Raw genomic sequence first — 22,031 nt, forward strand, 5'->3', positions numbered from 1 at the left:
ACTGAGTGCCGAGAGCAGGCAGAAGCGTGTGCCCCGTGTCCTCCCTGTATTGTGACTACAGATGGTGATAATTTACAAAGGGCAAGCTTTAAAGATGTCTAGCTTGGCTCTTTCTCTCTGCACTACTTTTTCAAGTGCTCTGGTTTAGGAAGAAGAATGAGGGGGGTGAAGGAGAGAAATGAGAAGAGGGCCAGATCGTTTACCAAGACACAGGCTTTCTCTCTATATCTTGGCCTGGCTTCCTCTGAGCCTTATCGCTGCTGGTCAGAAAAGGTCTGATGCAGTCACAGCATTGTACACTGTCCAAGGGAAAGGCTTCATTCAGTTGCAGGTGAGCAGTTTGCTCATGATTCTTGCCTGTTTGCAGAACAAAAGTGTACGGCACATCCAAGCTTCTCAGAGCCCCTCTGGGAAGGGCTGTCAGTGGTCTCTGCAGAAAGGAAGGGCCACAGCACATGAATATCAAAGTGTCCTCCCTCTGTAGGTGGACTGTCACAGTGTGGCTCATCTCCTGGGCTTCCAATTGGCCTTTGAGGCTGAATGTTACAGAGACATTGATGAGCTTGAAACGTATAAGACAGCACGGCTGAGATGGGTGCAGCGGATCTCCCTGGCAATTTTAAGCATCCTGGATAGAAGCAGATTTGTAGATTTCATTTACTATTTCTATTGTAGTACTAAGGATTTTCTGAAAAGGAAAACTTCCTTGTTGTGAGTTTGGCTTTTCAAGCCAAAAAGCTGGTGAAAAGATCTGGGGTGCAGCTCAAAGACAGCTTTCGCCTAGCGTGCGTGAAGCCCTGTGTGTGTGAACCTCAGTGTTGTATAATAAATCAACAAACAAACATATACAAAAATAAACACTGGGGAAAATGGTACTCATTTATCAAGCATGTATTCAAGTAAGATGAATTGAATTCTAATCCCCTCCCATTTCTGAGACTCAAACTTTCCAGCAATCTGGCTTGCCAGAAATGTAAAAAAAAAAAAAAATTTTAGACAGAGATGCAAATCCAGGCACAAAATTCTAGAAGATATTTTTCTACATTATTTGTGGAGCTTTAAGTCTTTCACCTAAATGGCTTAGCCTGGTCCATGTTATGCACACATGTATTAAGGAGGCATTATATATTTGGCTGTAGGTCTAGCAAGTGTCCAAAAAGAAGAAAGAGCAGATCTAACTGTCACCTAAAGGAGAAAGGGTGAGTGAACACCTTTCTTGTAGCTCAGGTCACACATGTACACTGACATAAAGCTGGTAATGGTACCAAGAAAGGAGGGCAGGAGAGCGTGAGTTCCCGGTGCATGACTCGATGTGGATGGTATAGAAATGAGCTCTGCAGTCAGGAAAGATCGAGAAATGGGAGAATAATAGTTCAATCCTGTGGCTTTATAACAGAATTTCACTCCCTCCTTTCTGCACTCACCTAAGCCTACAGCTATGGTTTTGCACAGTTTTTATTTGTACAAATGCCAATTGGGCTGCGGGAACAAAATAAGCCACAGCTCTCAATTAAATATACTGTGAAAACAGGAAGTTCATGTTTGGCCTGGGGTTTATCCACATTAAGCTGAGGTCTGCAGCCAGGAAATCTGAGGCTGTCTTTGTATTTATCTTCTCTATAAGAGGATCAGACTGTCACATTGTCTCCAATTGGAAGAGTTTGGGGGTCTGTGTACACAGGGGCACAATGAGAAGCTGTAGAAATTTATGCAGCTACCGTGCCGCAAGTAAAAAGATGATATGATGCTTCTCAAGATGTCAAAGCAGATCCGTGATGGATATAAGAGGAGCTGGTCAGCTCTGATACATTTTAGTCCCTGTGAGCACTCACTAGAGTCTTTCTTCTGGATGTTCTATAATCAGTCTTTATAAGATTCAAGAACATGATTTCCTAGTGGAGGGGGGAGAACGCCAAGCCACCCACAGAAATTTTTATCCAAAACTTACCCTGCCTACGGGACATGCAGAGATAAAGGTCGAGCAGATAGAGCAGAGATTGAGGGACTGTCCAACCAATGCCTGGACCAGCCCAAGGTCCACCCCATGGAAGAGAGCCAATCCCTGAAACTATTCACAATACTCTGATATGCCTGCAGACAGGAGCCTAGCAGAGTTGTCCTTTGCTGAGACTCACAGCCAAACATTGGGTGAAGCATGGGGAGTTTAGTGGAAAAGTGGGGGGAAGGATAAAAGGACCTAGAGGTGACAAGGGCTCCACAAGACCAACAGAACCAACTAACCAGGGCCCAGAGGGTCTTATGGAGTCTGAAGCACCAATTAAAGGCCATGCATAGGCTGGACTTAAGTCCTCTACATAAAGCTAGCCAATGGTCAGCTCAGGCTTCCTGTGGGTCCTCTAGTAAGGGGAGTAGAGGTGTCTCTGACATGGACTCTGCTGCCTGCTTTTTGATCACTTCCCCCTGGCAGGTCTACTTTGCCAGGCCACAGGGGAAGAGGATGAACTCAGTCCTGATGCAGCTTGATCAGCTGGCATGGGTTGGTAAAGGGGTTCTCCTTTTCTGAGGAATGGGGGAGGGGAAGAGGGAGGGAGAGGGGGACCAGAAAGAGAGGAGGAAAAGGGACTATGACTGGGATGTAAAGTAAATAAATAACTTTGTGAAATCATCTCAAAATTAAAAAAAAAAAAAGACCATGATTTCCATTAGAAAAAGAAAAAGAAAAAGAAAGACAGTTCGCAGTCTCCACAGCCAGAAAGTTGGCATTTGATGAACGGGCTGGGTTGGTGGTGCAAACTGAGAGAATAGGTCAAATACCTAAACTCATTCCGTGATTCAGTCTCATGTTTTCACCTACTACCATATGTTTAACAGCATTGAAAGAGCAGGATTGTTGAACCTACTTGAAGAAAATGGTCAGTGTTGGTTGCTCAGTAAAAAAAACACTACAGGACTGATGAATGGACAAGCTGTTCCAACAGCCTTTCTAGTTGATTCTTACAGGTAGTCATGACCACTCCCCTGCCCGGCTCACCTCCAGGATAAACTCCTTCCCACCAACTAAGGTTGCTCCTTTTACAAGGGATTTCCTTTCATATTCCCTGTTATGAGACCCCTATGCCCCCTTCTTTCTCCTCTCTCTCTCTCTCTCTCTCTCTCTCTCTCTCTCTCTCTCTCTCTCTCTCCCTCTCTTTCCTCTCTCTCTCTCTCTCTCTCTCTCTCTCTCTCTCTCTCTCTCTCTCTCTCTCTTTAACTTCCTTACATCCCCAACACTGAATTCCTAAGATGGAGACAAGCACACACCTATTGTCTATTGTCTTTGTTTTATTTTGTTTTCATTGTTGCCGTTGCTGCTGCTTCAAGAAAAGTGCTGACGAAACAACTTAAGGGGAAAAAGGTCACAGTTCAAGGGTACAGCCCATCATAGCAGGAGGAATTTGATGGGGCAGCTGATCACTCTTCACCTGCAATCAGAAAGTAACAAATGATCACTTTCTCCTTCTTATACAGTCCAGTGTCCCAACCTAAGGAATGGTGCCACTCACAGTGGGCCAGTCTTCCCACCTGAACAAATCTAGTCACCATCATCCCCGAGAAGCTCGTGTAGAGAATAAGCTACCAGCATGATTCTAGATCTATCTCACTAAGTTTACAGCTGAGATTAGCCCTCACACACATATATGCACATGCTACTCTTACATTGCTTTTCCTTTTCCCTGGGCTTTCAGCTGGTAGAGTTACCACTCCAGCACACCCATCATTGCTCTGGGAGGATCTGGGAGTGGTTCAAATCCTGAAGATCAAAGGGAGAAAAAGGAATAAAAACTTGTAAAAAAAAGCACTCACTTCTCTTGCAGAGAAATCAGGTTTGGTTGCCAGCGTCCGCATCAGGGATCTCACAAGCATCTATAACTCTGGCTTCAGGGAACCTGATGCCTTCTTCTGTCCTCTGTGAGTACCAGGCTTATACAAGGTGTGTGTGTGTGTGTGTGTGTGTGTGTGTGTGTGTGTGTGTGTGTATGTATGTGTATATATATATATATATATATATATATATATATATATATATATATATATATATATATATTCAGGCATATGCCAGTAGACATAAAATCAAAGTTGTATATACATTATATATATGAAGAGAGTAAAAGCACAGAAATTATTTGGGAAGTAAGTTACATTTGCACAAAAAATAAAATAGATATCATGGGCAAAGGAGTTAAGCATGGCTGAGGTATGGTAAGGGTGAGAAACAATCAGACACAGTACTGAGGGCATCTGCTGGTGGATATGCATATTGGCCTGAAGAGAAATGGAATGACAACTCCAACATTTTTGTTTTAAGCAACTGGGTGGGTGGCAGTACTACATGCTGAGCTCGATAAGCCAGGAGGAAAATATGAGAAGAAGCAACTGCCGTGTCTGAATATTAGATGGTGTCTGCATGCCCACTGCATATCTAAGCAGAAAAGATGTATCGGAACCCATATAGCTACATGGAGGGCAACACACAGATCTGGGAGTAATCAGAATTACAATAACCACTTCTCATAATATTTTGTCCCTCAGGCTGGTGGATATCGTCTAGTATATGCCAGAAAGAATAGACTTTTTATAAGGAAGCAGGCTGAACAACCCAGAGGAAGCAAGCCAGTAAGCGGCACCCTTTCATGGCTTCTGCATCAGTTCCTGTCTCCACCTTATTGTTGTGTTTGACTTCCTGTCCTGACTTTCTTCAGTGATGAACAGCAATATGGAAGTGTAAACTGAATAAGCCCTTTTCTCTCCAACCTGCTTTTTTTTTTTCATGGTGTTTCACCACAGTAACAGAAAGACAGTAGTTGTGGGTCCCTTTGTACATAGGCACTTACATCCTACGCAGCATCCACTCAAATAGAGAAACCACCCCCTATGCCAACTGCTATCAGCCCACCTTATCCCCCAGCCCTGAAAACTCACCCACTCAAGCTGCCCCAGATTACATCATCACTTTGTGTTTCCCTGCACAGACCTGACTCACACTGTCCAGCAACCCACATGAAACAGTGTATTCTTCAGAGACTCAAGAAGCCCTTTCCATTTTGTCTTCAGTTTTCAGCTGTTAAACTGCCCACCAATCTGCTGATAAAATGCAATAATGTGATTTATCTCTGAGCACAGCAGAAACATCTCAGCAAATTGGATTTGCTTTATCTTCTTTAAAGAGTGTTGTTCAGGGTTTTCTTCAAAGATGTCCTTTTCACAACATTGTCCTCCTGATGACTTGAGATGACTTTGAGGAGAAGGAGAAGAAGGAGGAGAGGAGGAGAGAGGGGGGACCTAATTTACCTTCCCTTTGCCATCTGATGCCAAGAAAGATTTGTCTGCCTCACCCTCTCCCTAGAACCCTTGTGGACCACCCTCTACCACTCTCCCCTTTGTTTCTATAATAAATACAGATCTACTTTCTAGAAAAAGAATCCTGACTTCAAGTGATTAGGTAATTCCCTTCCTACACCCTGTCCTATATCTATAACCCATAAAGCCATGGGTTATACACACACACACACACACACACACACACACACACACCCCACTTGTAATTTCTGAAAATGCAGCCATTAACACACACACCCCATTTTTAATACTGTACTGTACTGTCCCAGTTCAATATTGATAAATCTATAGTCAAATTCTAGGAGACTAGCATCCAGAAGATGACATTCAACTTAACCCAAACTAACTACCCACACTAAGGCATAATAACTTAATCAGAATTTTGTCTGGGGGACTTTTAAATTGTAAATACAAAAAAACTCATACAGCTCACAATGGTTCAGAATAAAAACATCTCTGAGAAGTCTCAAAGCAGGCCTATGTCCATGACAAAAAAAAAAAATGAGAAGATCAACTGGAAAAAGGAAGTCACAGTTAAAACCAGACACCCTAAGGAGTCCAAGAATTCTTTACACTAGGTAATTCAAGCTCATTTTGCACCCTTCTCTCACTCGTACACCTCCGACCTGATTTGACAAAGTCTTATAGGTTCTCTCTTCAGTCATCTGCTGCTACTTGGTCAAGGATACTTTGCTTTCTTCCATGTGAGTCTTCCGCCTGGTTCCTGGCACATTCATCTCCCTGCCATACTCTCTACGTTGCCACCAGAGCCAATTCTTGAAAATAACTTTAAGGTTGGCTCAGGGAGTATCAGATTGCAAGGGCTCACTGCCAAGCCTGACCACCTAAATTTAATCCCCAGGAGAGAACCAACTCCAGCAAGTTGTCCTCTGACTCTCCCTCTCCCTCTCATATATATATTCTTAATTTAAAAAAGAAATCTGGAGTCATACAGTGGCTCATTGTGTAAAGACCTTTGCCACACCAAAGGCAACAATCTGAATTTGAGTCATGGAACCCACGTAAATGTGAAAGAACATAAATTCCAGAAATTGTCCTTTAGCCTCCATAAGCACTCTGTGACATGCACACTCCCACACACATCATACACAGTGATTCATTCATTCATTCATTCATTCATTCATCCACTCAATAAAAGTAGGAATTCTGAATTTTCCCTACTGTCCTTATATTCCTCGTTTATCTTGCCACTGCCTTCAGAATGGCATCCAACCTTCCCTCATGTGGTCTGCGTGCTGAAAAGACTGCGACAGAAACATGTGCCAGAGTGATTCTACTGATGTCTTCCTTACCTTTGGCAAATTTTCATTACTGCCACACTATAATTTTTATCCTCCCTTCCTCTCCTCCCATGCCTTCCTCTCTAGTGTATTCCACTTCTGACCCAAAACTTGATGTTCTTCCTTTTTTGTTGTTGTTGTTGATGGTAGTGGTTGGTTGATTGGTTGGTTGGTTGGTGTGTTTGTTTGTTTGTTTGTTTGTTTGTATTTTTGAGACAGGGTTTCTCTGTGCTGTGATGTCCTGGGACTCCCTAGACCAGGCTGGTCTTAAACTCACAGAGATCCACCTGCCTTTGCCTCCCAAGTGCTGGGATTAAAGGCATGTGCTGATTCCCAGTCCAGTGCACAGTCCCTAAAGGTCTTTGGCAACCATCTTGGGAAGACTGGTGAGATCTCTATACACCAAGCCCCTGCTGGCACCAGGCTTCTGGGTGAATACAGCATCAGTGAACTATGCCTGGTCTCCTGCACCCTTCATCTACATCTACTGAACCTCACATCTATGTGCATTACTGGAAGTCAGTAGCCTGCAGGGACCACCAGCCAGTACCAGAAACAACCAGATGACTAAAGGCCAGCATGAGAAACAAATAACAAGAGCCTGGGAAGTGTGGCAATACTAGAACCCAAATATTACACTACAACAAGCCTGGGATATCTTAACACAGCAGATGAACATGAAAATGGCCTTAAGACAGTCTTGTGAAGACAATAGAAGCCTTTAAAGAAAAAAATTAATAAATCCCTCATGAAATACAGAAAAACACAATCAAACATGTAGAGGTCTTTAAAGAAACAATGAATAAATCCCTTAAAGAAATACAGGAAAGCACAATTAAACAGGTGAAGGAAATAAATGAAACCATCCAAGATCTAAAAAAATGGAAGTAGATGCAATCAAGACAGGACAACCTGAAGGAATCCTGGAGATGGGAAACCTAGAAAAGAGAACAGAAATAACAGAAGCAAGCATCTCCAACAGGATCCAAGAGATGAAAGAGAGAATCCCAGTCATAGAAGATATGATAGAAGAATTTGGTACCTCAAAGAAAATGTTAAAGATTAAAAAAAAATTCCTGCCACAAAACCTCCAGGAAAACTGAGATACAATGAAAAGACCTAACCTGTGAATAATAGGAATAGAAGAAGATGAAGAGTCTCAGTTCCAAGGACTGGAAAATATTTTCAACATAATCATAGAAGAAAATTTCCCCAACCTAAAGAAAGAGATGCCTATAAATATACAAGAAGCTTACACCAATTGGACTGGACCAGAAAAGAAAATCCTCCTGTCACATAATAATTAAAAATGCTAAATCCACAGAACAAAGAAAGAGGATTTAGTGAGGCCAAGTGTCCTGAAGGTGCTGCCTGACAAAGTTCTAGTGCCTGGATGACCTGATCTGACCCTTCACTGCCCTTGGTGGAATTTCGCTACACAACTTTTGCTTGCACTTACATTTCTCACTATTAAAGGCCTCTCTCCGAAAACTAGAGCTGGACTAATGTAACAAAAGCTGGTGTTAACAAGAATGAAACTAATGGAAGTTCCCTGGGAAAAACAGCTCTGCAGAAAATTGGATCTTTCATAGTATTTATTATTCAGATACATATTTAGATTATTATTAAGTGATATTAGTAAACATGAAGCAAAGGATTTGAGAAAAAGTACTAGAGAAGAAAAACTTAGAGAAATTTAGAAGCTGACAAACTGTAACTGAATCACTAGTTTTTAATGTTCAGCTTCAGAAACAAGGAACTGGTATTGGCAGGAAGGGAATTTGATTATACAATTAATGGCAAGCCTGGGTATATTCCTGAAGGCCAAATAAGCAGTTTTAGGAATCCAGATGTTCTTCTATTCTTTACACAATTGTAATAAAGGTAGAAACAGTCTTGAAATAAAGGCTTATGACAGAGACACAGAAGAAACCAGTGAACTGCCTGCTTTCCTGAACAGACTTGTCAGACCAGGACTTTTGTGATATTGTAGAAAAACAAAGAATAGACTGTCTTTTCTTAAGCAAGGGGCTGCACAGTATTTCAAGAATCAAAGAAAAGGAATGGTTGTCTTATGTCAAATATAAAATAAATAGAGGAAGGAAAGGAAGAATTAAACAAGCGTCAGAAAGATTGGACTTGTTTGATCTAACAAGTAGGAGGAAATAGCTTCTGATTCTATTAATTCCGTGCCAAACTGAAACAGGATCAAACTCAAATAGATTCATCCTGTCTAGCTTTTCTGTAACTGCACGTCTTTATGACACCGTTCTTAAGAAAGACATTGAGTTAAAAGAAAACTGATTTTATCATAATGTTAAATTTTAGTTCTTATGAAATTTGTTGTTTCCTCACTTTGTTTATTTTATTTCAATGTACTTATGTAATCAAGGAGGACTTTAGGAAAAAAAATGTACCTTGAAAAAGCTGTATAACCAATGATTAAAGATTTAGAGGAAATGATTCTGTGTGCAAATAAAGCCTGTGAGAGATACCAGTTGTCAGAGTAGGTGAAGCCATACAGAGCTGTGCTTCCTCCCTGTTGTCTCTCGTAAAAGTAAATGGTGTCCCATGTCTAATTCCTCCCTCTTTGCTCTGTATTCAACCTTCTTCAAGGCCAAACCCTCATTCCGGGCCAGGTCCCTGGCACAAATGTCCTGGATGGGCAGCTTGGTCTTCATGTGGGCTGGGGCTATCTCTGACCAAGATTCTCTTGATTTTTGATTGCTTCCCTCTAGTGGGGCTGCTTTGGCAGGGCACTGGGAATGAAAATGTGGGCAGTCCTGATGTGACTTCATGTTGCTGGAAGGAGTAAGTGGGGGGCTCCCTTTTCCGAGGGATAGGGGACTTGGGGAGAAGGGGGAGGGGGTATGATTGGAATGTAAAGTGAATAAACAAAAAAAATTTAATAGGTGCATGTTACTACATCTGGCCTTTTGAGGATCTCTCTCTCTCTCTCTCTCTCTCTCTCTCTCTCTCTCTCTCTCTCTCTCTCTCTGTGTGTGTGTGTGTGTGTGTGTGTGTGTGTGTGTGTGTCTGTCTGTCTGTCTGTCTGTCTGTCTGTCTGCCTGCCTGCCTGCCTGTCTGTCTGTCTGTCTTGTATTTACCTATGTGTTTTATATATGACTGCTCTTTCTGCATGTATGCCTGCATGCCAGAAATGGGCATCAGATCTCATTATAAATTGTTGTGAGCCACCATGTGGTTGCTGGGAATTGAATTTAGCACCTCTAGAAGCTAAGCCAGTGCTCTTAACCCGTGAGCCATCTCTCCAGCATCCTCTTCCTTCTTAGATGTCTGACAAACGTCTCTCTCTTGCCAGCTGTGGCTCTAAGTAGAGTCGGTTCTTGCCTTCCCTGGGGTTCAGTAACACATTACATATTTGAAGAAGTTGTACACATTTTTAACCCAGTTCTATGGTGAATTAAGAAGGGCCACGAGGTCACTCTGATGCCTCCCACCGAGAAACAGAGTCTATAATCTTTCCTTTGAATCTAATTAGGCTTATGACCAAATTGATAAAAAAAAAATGTTAAGAGTAAAAAGTTCAACATTTAAAAAGTCAGCAGTTTCTACTGTCTTTCTTTTTCTTTAAAAGTGAAGTAGGTTTTGTTCTTGAGATTTTTTTGTTTCTTTGGTCTGTTTTGAGTGTTTCATGAATGAGTACTGTATCAACATCATCTCCATTCCCTTTCCCCATCCAACTCTTCCTGGGTACCTCTGAAAACTCCCAAATTCATGACTTCTTCTTCTTCTTCTTCTTCTTCTTCTTCTTCTTCTTCTTCTTCTTCTTTAACTATTATGGTTACACAATAAGTAATAAATAAATAAATACCTATACCTACTCAGTTCGTTTAGTACTGCTCGTATGAACATGGGTTTAGGGCTGGCCACTTGGGATCAGATAACCTGTCAGGGGCTTTGTCCCTCTCTCTCTCTTCAGCCATTTATTGGGTGTATCTCTCCATCTAGGGGTGTGGTCAGGAGATATTTTCCCCATCAGCATGACAGCCGACATCTTTATACAGGTCTTGCTTAGGCAACCATGTTGTTGAGCTTTCTCATATACAGCTTCCCTGTCATATCTAGAGGACACTTTTGTAAGGGAGAGGCCCTGATCCCTTGCCTCTTACAATCTTTCCACCCGCATCTTCAGTGTGGCACACTGCACACTTGACACATAAGACTTAAGAGTACTCAAGCTGGAACTGTCCTGGAAGCCTCCTCCCAGAGAACTAGATCTCCTGATAGTGGGAAGTGCCAGCTGCCAATGGAGAAAAGCAACCAATAGACTGATGCAGCTATGAAGCCTATGGGCCACAACAATGACAACGGTTTGTCTATCTTGTGGGTAACCAAGAGCTGTCTGATTAGACTTGGGAACCATTCAACGGGAGGAGACTCATGCCTGGTGCTCCAAACCTAGCCAGCAATTCCTGGCTGACAAGGTGGTAGACCCTAGAGGAGAACCTACTACTGCCATTGCCCTAAGCCAATATAACGTCTAACTCTATTCTAAATATCTATCCTTATACCTACAGGTAAGCATAGCTCTTATCCCTCATCAAAGAGGCTTCTTTTTGCAGCAAATAGAGACTATTACAGAGATATACAACTGTCAAAATGCAGAGTAGGAGACCAGGGGGTGCTCAACGCCTATTGGCACATCTACAGTGCAGCACCTATGTCTTCTTGGAGTTCACTTTCTGTCCTCTTACAATTCTGAGGGTCTTGAGGAGCTATATAAAATTCCTAACTACTCTGAAGTCACCTTAATGCACAAATGGTGTAGACGCTGTGACCGAGAGCCTCCAGTAAGCCCAGCCTTCTAACCACACCCACCAGGCAACACCTATTTGTAGGAAACCACCCTTCATCATCTAGCCCGTTCCCAAAACAGTTACAGAGAAGTGTCCTGTGAGAACATAAGAATGTTCATTAACTCAAAAACCAAGGTAAAGGAGCTAGAGACCTGGCTCAGTGATTAAGAATATTTGTTGTTCTTGCAGAGGGTCTGGGTTCGATTCCCAGCACCTATATGGCTGCGAACCACTGTCCATAAATCAGGTTCCGTGGGATTTGACATCTTCTGACCTCCATGAGCACCGTGTACACATGTGATACACAGACATCCATTTGAACAAAACATACACAAAACAAAATAAATTTTTAATAATTAAAAACAATATCTACTTGAGACACTTTCATTTTAAGCTTCTAAGTTTGCAATAATAAATAACCAGAATAGCTTTTTAACCCTGAATGCTTTTGAGTGGCAAGCAGGCTATTAGTAGCTGCAGAGCCGTGCATGGCACCTGTGACCAGCAAGTATATGTTACATGTACGAATCACCCTTGTGGCCTTCACTTCTATACCCCAAAGCTGAAGACCTAAGTCCCTGTGTGCTGTAAATTCCACATCCTTTTGGTCAGCAGGATGAATTAAAAGAAACAAAGGAGCACTGTCTTTAAAGTCACCTACCTTCTAGCAGCCCCACATGATTATTGGAGTGTATCCTGTATCAGAAGACCAGGACGATTCCAAGTCCTGACACATGTGAAAAGTTTCACAGAATACCTGTGCTCCAGAGGCTTAGACAAGGACCTAATACATTTTTCTTTAAAGGGCAGATAATAAATACCTTAGGCTTTGCAGGTCATAGTAAATATGAAACTCTGCCCTCGTAGCCATGAGAAAACACACAGAACACACCATAAGCAATGTATAACTGGATGGATATGGCTACACTGCAAATAAAACTTTATCTGCAAACACAGGCTCCAGCAGTTTAGGCCCTGAGGCTGTAGTGGCCAACCATTCACCTTCACTATTACTTAGAGATAATAAACCACACAGGATAGCTCTGGGCATTAAATGTGTCAAGGTGTGGTGATCCGTTCTGGGGAAAAAAAAAAGGTACTACAGCAAGAAGACAGGAGGGGTGGGAGGGCAAAGAGCATTAAAGGTAAACTGCCCAGTCCCATCAATGGCTGAAGCCTTATTTTCATTTATTGTAGCCCATGGTGTATCAAACACATCAAACACAAACAAATAATCCATTTCTTGCTCATGGCAGCTGGATTTGAAATGGTATTTAATATCTGATTTTTTTTTTTTTTTTTGCAGCTTAAGTTTTGAAGGTTTGGTTTAATGCTTTCCTGTAGACTTGGATTTTTCAAAACCTATTTTATTTAGGCTTCTTAAATACTTCAACCTCACTTCTATCCACCAACCAGGGGAAGGGGAGAAAAGAATGTTCATTGGAAAAAAGGGTTGTGGACCTAGACATAGTTCCTTGGGCCAACTCCACTCTGCACTGTTAGCATACCACCAGTCCAGTCCAATAGCCAGCAGCAAACAGCACACAGGTCCATAGTGATGGCACCATCCACCACAAACCACAAGGCTGTGCCTAATTGGCCTGAGTCCATGGAAGCTGCCAGACTCATTTGGAGTGCCATGAGAAGCTCTCTAGAACGCTTCTCTCTGCAAAGTGAAGACCAGTGAAGACCAGCGAAGTGTTGCACGGTGTAGAAATGCCAAAAGCCTCTCCCACTGTGTGAGGCTCTTTTCATGCTCATTCCCACCATCACGTGCCCTCCCACGTGTCTGCTCCCACAACACATCACATGCCTTCTCTTCCAGAAAAACATCGTGTGACCTCTCACAAGACAACTTTCAGCAAAACCCCAAGTGACACAACTGAGTCTTCAAAGAAACCAGAAACTTCCACTCCGCTTTCCAGAGCAAACAGACTGGATGCAGTTTTTAAGACTGGATGACCACCTTACACAATTGACAAAGGCAACTTTTGTAGAAACCCTGTTCTTTCAGTGATCATCAAAAGAAGACTGAGCTGCCAGGCTCTGGGCCTGAACACCATGGATATAGAATAAGGATGATATAATTTTAACCGGAATTCATGACTTAGGAAAAAAAGCACACATGCTCCAACCCTTGATGCTTTGACTTAAAATGTTTTGAGTTATACTGGTGCAGAACTGATAAGAATTCTGCAAAAAGCATACTGCAAATCATCCTTGTGTTGCAGATAGGTAGTTTAGTATCATGATGCTGGGTAGTTGTGCCCAGAAGTCAACCAAGCAATGAGGCATGCTATGCTCCACTGTGCTGTGCTGCTAAGGGATGGTTGACATTTCCAACCTAGTATCTAAGCTTGTTGGGATGACCACCATCATAAGATATCTGTAGAAAATAACAACAACAAGAAGAAAGATAGAATAATTTTGAACAGAGAGATTTAGTAATTCATGATGCCTCATGTTTTAAAAACCTTCACAAAGCCAGGCACAGTGGTGCACACCTGTAATCCCACCACTTGGGCGGTAGAGGCAGGCAGATCTCTATGAGTTCAAGGCCAGCCTGGTCTACAAAGTGAGCCCAGGACAGCCAATGCTGCATGAGAAACCTTGTCTCAAAAATCCAAAAAAACAAAACAGGAACAAGCAAAACACCTCCACAAAATTTTGATAGACTTTCACACTTTAAATTCTGCTGTCTCAACACAGAATCAAAATGTGAAATGGTCCCACCACCACCACCACCCCCTTGCTTTTAGAATGTAGATACATGGTTTTGTTTCTACTAATCAGAAACATCCATACATAACCTAGATTGACAAGTGAGGTACATGAAAAGGGGAGGTAATGGTGCCCATTCAGCAAAGATGTATGACAGCAGAAGTGCATGGTTCTGGGACAACAAAAAAAAAAGTAGCTTTTTTTGTGTTTTTTTGTTGTTGTTGTTGTTGTTGTTTTGCTGTTTTGTTTTGCTTTTTTGTCAAGGTAGACCATAGTATGGTGATGGGAATAGCTACTGACAAGTGAATTTGGAGTCTCTTTTTCCCTACCCCTTCCAATAGTTCATCTATGTGAAGAGTTATATATGTAACTAACTCTAACATGTAAAGACTATTCAGCAGCTTTACGGTCCACACAAGTATTGATGCGAGCTCCTAGAAGGACTTTCTAACCTCCTCAAAGCCCAGAAGCATGAGAGCTGGCTCTGCTCAGGGAGTAAAGAGGAATGTGATTTAAATAGTAGGAGCATAGGGAAAAAAGTAACCGGTGTTAGCATCCGAAGATGTAGCCAGAGATTCCATGAGTTTCTCTGTGCCCCGATCAGACAGCTTGGCTCGGAACACACAGAAAAACTATGAAAAGGCTTGAAAGAAGAGCTTGTATATAATTTATCTTCAGTTTAGGAAGATTCTGTGGAAACAGGTGGGGACCTGAGGACAGAGTAGGACAGAGAGCTACAGGAGGCTGTTGGAATCATCCAGAAGGAGAGAGGTAACTCATCTGTCGGTGCAGCAGTGACTTACATAGGGGCAAAGAAGGCTGGTTTGCTCTGCTGAAATGTTAGTTTACTCTGGGAAGAAGAAACAGCAGATTCAGCCATGTGTCTTCCTACCGGGGAAGGCAACATTCCCTAGGAAGCTTCCAGAGAGCATGCCTGGGTTTCTACTTCCGTAGGGCCACCCTTCACAGAGCCCCAGTGGATGCTGCTGACCTTCGTGTTGATGACTCTACAGAAGCAGAAAGGATATAGGGAGGGAAAAAAAAAGCTCTCACTTTATGACTATTGCCCAGAGCGTTGCTCCTTTAGGATGAGCGGTGACTCTGGGACACGCATGTAATAAATCTCAGAAAGGTGGCATGGTTATTCATTTCCTCGGAGTCCCGTATTTCACTGGATTCCTGCATCTACCTTCCAACTCCTGAAGGGCAACTAATCAAGTAATTTCCCTAGCTAAGGAAATTGAGAGGACTAGCTAGATATACCTCATAGAACAAGCGCTTCCGGTTGCTGAACACTTACTTCTGCTTCCAAGCAGAAGTAGGTGTAGATTCTCAGACTCCTAAAATACGGGGGTTAAGAAAGAAAAAAAAGAAATCGAGGGACAGATGTTCTGCAGTGGCCACAGTTCTGTGCAAAGTCCTCTCTCCTCATTTTTCCTTCTTCTGGTAAATAAGTATAATGTTTATCTTTTAACTGAATTAATCTTTGTATTTAGTTTTAGAAGGCTGAGCTTGGGGAAGTAGTAGCTCCACAGGGAAGTGCTTGTACCATAAGCATGAAGACCTGAGTTTGATGCCCAGGACCCACGTAGAAACCTGGGCAAGTTCATACACTGTCGTAATCACAGCATTGGGTAGACAAAACAGGTCCAGCCTAAGCAGTGTCCAGGCTCAAGTGAAATATGTACATTTAAACAAGCACATTAGGAGAGACAGTGGGCCACCCATAATTACATCCAATTAGCGCAAATTGCTCCCATTATTTCTATCCTTCCTTCTAGCTCTTGCCCCCTCTTGGGCTACTAATGCTACACCACCTATTAGAACATATTTATTAGTTCTAGCTCCCTGGGAAAACAAAGTCTGAGGTATATTTCTCATTCTGGAGGTCTAGGAGAGACTTTGTGGGTCTAGATAGCACCCTTTGTGAAGAGAAGGGAGAAGCAGAGCCAACCAGAGGAAAAGCTAGATTGCAGTGAGTAGTCATGGAGACCTTCACCCACCCTGGGGTAGTTCCTAAACTAGGAAAGCTCTTTGGTTGACCCAGATCAAGATGGGGGCCTACCTTTTCGGCCAACCTGTTATTCAAGCTGCCTCTGGGAAAGTACACTACCTCAGATAAGGAGGTGGTACCTTTCTGTCCAGGCCAATGACCCAAGAACTCAGGTGCCAGCTTTAAGCAGCCAGAATTTTGGCAGCCAGTGAGGGTAATAATTTCCTTGGTCTCAAAGTTCATCTCAAGCCATGCACTCCAGAATCTGTAGTTTATGGATGCACAAGATTGCCATCCCTAAGCAATCTTCAGTGGCACCACAGCTGTGCAGTCAATCTTTGCTGTCACAGGGCTCAGCACAAGGCCACCTTCCATTTACCAGCTTTTTAGCCTTGGCAAAGAACATTCATAATCATAACACAAAGGTTTAGGGGAGATGAGAGAGCATAGTGTGTGTCCAGAGCACAGCAGACGGTGAGTACTAAGCAAATCAAAGTCAACATGATTGTTAGCAGTCCATTCATCTCCGGTCTGTTAACACACTGCCTCTGGCCAGGATGGCTCATGGCTGCACAACATAGATCAGGTGTCTTTTGAGTCTGTCCTTGATCTATCCAGTAAGCTGAGAAGCAGTATGTCATTTTTATTTGTTAAATTTGTTCTTCAACAAATTCACACAGGTATACAATGTCTTCTGATTGTTCTCACTCCTCCCACAATGCAAGAGAGTTGCTTCTAGCCCTCCTACCTTTGTCAACATCCACCTCCCTACAAATCCCTTTCCTTCATTTATGTAGGCCCACCAGTCTCCAATGGATGGATGGGGATTTTTTGGATTTTGTTGTTGTTTTGGGGTTTTGTGGATGGGTGTTTTGTGGATGGGTGTTTTTTATTTGAAATACTTAGAACAAGAGTAATTTCCAATCTGAGACACTTGGGGAATTTCATAATATTGGCATACATAAAATGAGACATTTGGGAGATGATACACAACTCTAAACAAAAAAATATGATTTATTTTATATACACACATCTGAAGAGCATTCATACGCAACATAGTTTTGTTTTGTTCTATTTTTTAAAGACAGGGTCTTGTGGTAAAATACAGACTCACCTGAAACTCTAGGTCTTTCTGCCACTGGTCCCAAGTTCAGGATTATAGGCATGCACCACCATGCCTGTTTATGCATGAAAGTAGGATTGTGCTGTGCATGATGAGCTGTCAGAAAGTGCCACTTGTAGCACCTTGTCAGTGCCCAGAAAGTCCCACATTCTGGGCACCTGGATCGCAGACTTTCAGAGCAAGAATGTTCAATCTGTATTACATCACAGTGCACAGTAGCGTTATTTTATTTAAAAATAGTCTGCTTAACTTAATTAAAATTTGTTGCCAAGTATTTATCAATGGAGATAACATAGCAAATGAGTACACTTGGCACATAACATGACTTTTCTCTGAATTGTTTCCTTAATTTTTAGGTAAAGTCCACAAAAATCACATTTCTATATCAAGTGATTAGGCCATTTCCATGGCTCCTATGAGATGCCGACTTTCTGGTCACTCTCCACAAGAGCATCCTGATTCTCTCCTCTCAGTGAGGACTCCTATGGACCATAATTTCTGATGCATATTCATCCACCTTTCCTAGGTGCCATGACAGCAAAATTTCTTATTCAAAATGTAAACATATGCAACATCAAGCAAGATGAGGCTGTGCTTTGTTTGCAGTCAACTGGGCTACACATATAGTTTCTGGGGTGAAATTCAAGCAGTTGAGCCTTTTGGGCTCCAGTGTGAGTTTATTTTATAGTTTTCATTATGTAGTAAAATAACTTATGGTTCTCATTGCCATGTTTTAAGATATACACAAACTTTAATAATATTACACCGAGAAGGAAGTTGTTTTAAACACATTAACATCGACAGAAATCTAACAAAATCAAAGTTATTCTACTGGGGAAGATCAATTAGGATGGTTGGGGAGTGGAGATTTCATCTCCTCTCTCATGTTTTCAGTATTCAACACATCTCTCACAAGGATTCTTTGAGATCATATCCACAGTCACCTTAGAGAGAATCCATGGGATCAGGAAATATCTGGATATTTGTCAACTAGTTATGGATATAAGACCCTGCCCGCCCCCAGCCACTTACTGACTTCATATCCCCTTGAATCTTTCTTGCAAACTCATGTGGTGTCTTATTAAAATTTATTAAAGCAAATAGAACTGTTGCTAGTAAGTAGGCCCTCAAGGAATGTGACACCCCTACCCTCATAATGAGGTGAGCAGGTTGCCACATAGTGGTCACTCCAGCTACCAGCATTTTCCCATCTGGCCACTGTAAATATTTTCCCATTCAATGGATTAAGGATAAATAGCAATTATAGAAGTGATTCTGGTTAATGAGTTAATTAGCATTCTAGAGCTCAAGTCCCACCATTGAAGTGAACAGAGCGCTGTGTAGTGGAAGCCGCTCAGAGGGGCCCTGCTCAGGGCCTGTAGAGCACCCATCACATGGTCTAGCCTCTTGACTTCTCTCCTCCTGCTGAGGCTTTTCCTGCTCTCTCTCTTCTCCTCTCATGCCTTCTCATGTCACCCACAGCCTTCTCCCTAAAGTTCCCTTTGTTTCTCTCCATTTCTCCCTTCATTAATAGTTTGAGGTTTGAGGTTTGTGTTCTTTAACATCACTGGAATGGAGCCATCAATTTTTGTGCTTGTTACATTTCACTAAGGGTTTTGTGTTTTGTTTTGTTTTGTTTTGTTTTGTTTTGTTTTGTTTTGTTTTTCAATGTCTAGCTGGGTGTGGTGGTGTATGTCATTAATCCCAGCATTGGGGAGGCACAGGCAGGTGGATCTCTCTGAGTTCGAGGCCATCCTGGTCTACAAAACAAGTCTAGGAAAGCCAGGGCTGTAAACAGAGAAAGCCTTTCTCAGAAAAAAAAAAGTGTCTATAACATGAAAGAATTTTATTTGAGTCTGTATGAAGTCAAAGAAGAAGCCTCCCTATCTTTTGTTCAACCCTGGATATTTGGGGCTTTTTTCTTTTAGCCCAAAAAGAAACCCAACCCTAGAGCATATTACCAGTATTTCCCATAGAAATAACCCAGAAAACTTTGAAAAGATTATCAAGTCACTTCCTTTCTGAATTCCTGGACTATTTTTTAAGAATGTCTATTTTGGTGTACAAAGTTCATCTAAGAGGCAGGAGTTCAATGGGGCAAGGCTGGGGGACTGGGCATGGGGGTGGGTGATAAGAACATCAGACACCTTCTTATCTTGCTTGAGGCTCCAGTGGGCAGCAGAGGAAGCAGTACAACTAACAGCCTTTTCTATTCTCAGAGGTCCTATAATCTTCTAATCAGGCCTAATCAAGAATTTGGGTTGGAAGTTCACCAACGCCTAGACTTAAGGCAGCAGGAATAGCATGGGTCAGCAGCCATGGAAAATCAACATAGGAGATGGTAATACCATCTTGGCCCATTTTCAGTTCCTGTAGCAAAATGCCTGAGACCAAATAAATTATAAAGAACAAAGGTTTATTTCATGTATAAGTCTAGATGCTATGGTACAGGCACCTAATAAGGGCTTTCTTGCTGTGTTATAACGTGACAGAGGGCATCACAAAGTAAGAAAAGCTCAAATCTCTACCTCTTCTTATAAAATGCCACCATAGTAGCCTCATTTTCATGACCCTATCGAACCTTAGTTACCTCGCAAAAGAATCCCCACCTTCAAACACCATAACCATGTTAATCTGGGGATGCAAATTTGAGTGTGTAGATTCTAGGAAGTTCGTAGTGAAGCCACGGCAGAAGAACGAGGAGTTTCTAATGCCACAAAGGTGAGTTTTTCGGACCCCTGAGACATCTGTCCAATCATCTTTGGACAGAGTTTTATTTCTCAATTATGATTACCCAAAGCAAATGCAGAAAGACATACCACTCTCCATCTGTAGAATAGAAGATGCAATGTTTTACCTGAGTATCTCTGGACATTTCTATGCCAAGCATCAGAAAAGGCCACCAGGACCCTTGAGTCTTTCAAATGAACACAACTGACAAGAGCTGATGTTCTCTAGAGCCACACGACCTTGCTGAGCATTCCCAACCTGTCTCCCTGTGTCTAATCTCCCCACTTGATCCCACTGGCTTAAAGTACAAAGCAATCCAAATTTCCTTCTCTCAAATCTACTGACATTTAGAAAAAGCCCTTAAAGTTCAGACTGGCCATCTTAAGCTTAATTCAGGCCAAAAACATCAAGAATCAGTTTGACAGAACTTGGGAGAGTCTGAGCCCCTATGCCACTGAAAGTAGTCCCTTGGGTTTGGGTTCAACTAGCATCCTCTGAAAGACTTTCCCAAAGCAGCTTCAACAGAAACATTTCAGCGCCCACAGAGTAAACTGTCCCACTCCCTGTGAACATTGTCTTAGCTTGTCACAACAAAACTTTCATAACTCTAGACTCTTACCTCTGGAGTGCAGGTATGGTCTGAGGCCGTTCTCACTTTCTCGTCACTAGACCTCTAAAAAGATATTGACTTCAAAAATTGGCGAGGATTCTCTATTGTCATATGACTAATTGCTTACTGCTACCATAACACAGCGACCTGTTGCTGTCTCCAAGAGCTTAAACTAGGGAATAAGTCAATCTCTTAGTTAATAGGAAACCAGATTGAAATAGAAATCTCAGGGACCTCTCTTCTTATCTAATCATTGGACAATGCCAGGAGAGTTCTGAGGCCATTTCAACTGCCTTCCACCTTTTGTCTCTTTTATGTGCAAGGAAAACTCATGTTTAAAAAAAAAACTCACACTGAAACTAAATAAGGCTTGTGACAAGCATAGCAAAATACAAGCAGAAAATCTAAAATCCAAATTAAAAAATATGATCATCTCCATTCTCAAAATCCATGGTGTGCTGGTTCCAGGACCCCCTGAAACACCAAAACCCAGGGATGCACAAGTTGCTCTTGTAACATGCATATCTTTTGCAAATCATCTGTGCACAGTCTATGGTAGATTTTTTTAACCACTTCTAGATGACTTATAATGCCTTGTACAATGTAAATGACGTGACTGGGGTTTTTTATACAATTTTTATTAATTTTTTTACATATATCTTTATATTATTCCACATATATACAATAAACTACCTACAGCCAGAACAATCAGGAACTATATAAATGTTACATTCATAGTGTTTTGACTATTTGTATCTGGCAGCCTTGAAGAAAACATCTTTCCTATCTTGGTGAGGGCATCACTAGTTTTAAGCTATATTGTTTGGGGAATAACGATGAGAACATATGTGTACATCTTTAGTCCATTTAAATAGCTATGGTCTAGGTTTGGTTGAATCTGAAAGAGTAGGGCCCTCAGATATCAAGGGGTAACCTATACTGAAAGGAGAAACCACGATGGTTCATACTACTCCTCAAAGTCTTCTGAACTTGGAGTGTGCTAACTTACTCAGGCTCTCGTCCCTGCTCCTCAGTGGAATATGAAACAAGGAGCTTCCCCTAACCAGACACTTGTCAGCCTCAAGGAAGTGTTATTGATGACCAGGATGATTCTTGTCAGTTTACTAAAGACCTCTTCATATTGCTTCCAACCAAACTGACTTCTTAAGCCCTGGGGGGAGGGAGGGGGGATGGGTTTCACCCCTTGAATGTGAAGGGGAGCTGACGCAGCTGCACAGAAGGGCCACACAGTGGCTGCACAGTGAGAAGACTGTGGTTTAGAGGTCAGGATGCTTCTCGTTGCATGAGTGTCAGCAGCCGAGTCTGCAGGGTGGTCCCTGGCTCCTGCTCTCTATATAATGGCCACTCATTTTCAACATCTGTTGAGTGGAACACT

At 42.1% G+C, this 22,031-nt stretch overlaps 1 long non-coding RNA gene across 3 annotated transcripts in view; it reads right to left on the bottom strand.

Moving 5' to 3' along the window:
* LOC311605965 overlaps window positions 1-20,795 on the bottom strand; it is a 307,310-nt gene extending 286,515 nt beyond the window's left edge. For all 3 annotated transcript variants that reach the window (XR_014782127.1, XR_014782128.1, XR_014782129.1), the window contains exon 1: window positions 20,645-20,795. This is a non-coding gene — a long non-coding RNA (uncharacterized lncRNA). The remainder of the gene's footprint in view (window positions 1-20,644) is intronic.
* Between the last annotated feature and the right edge of the window lie 1,236 nt (window positions 20,796-22,031).

This window comes from Acomys minous (assembly GCF_964271855.1).
Source record: "Acomys minous genome assembly, chromosome: 9".
In the NCBI taxonomy this organism is placed as follows: Eukaryota; Metazoa; Chordata; class Mammalia; order Rodentia; family Muridae; genus Acomys; species Acomys minous.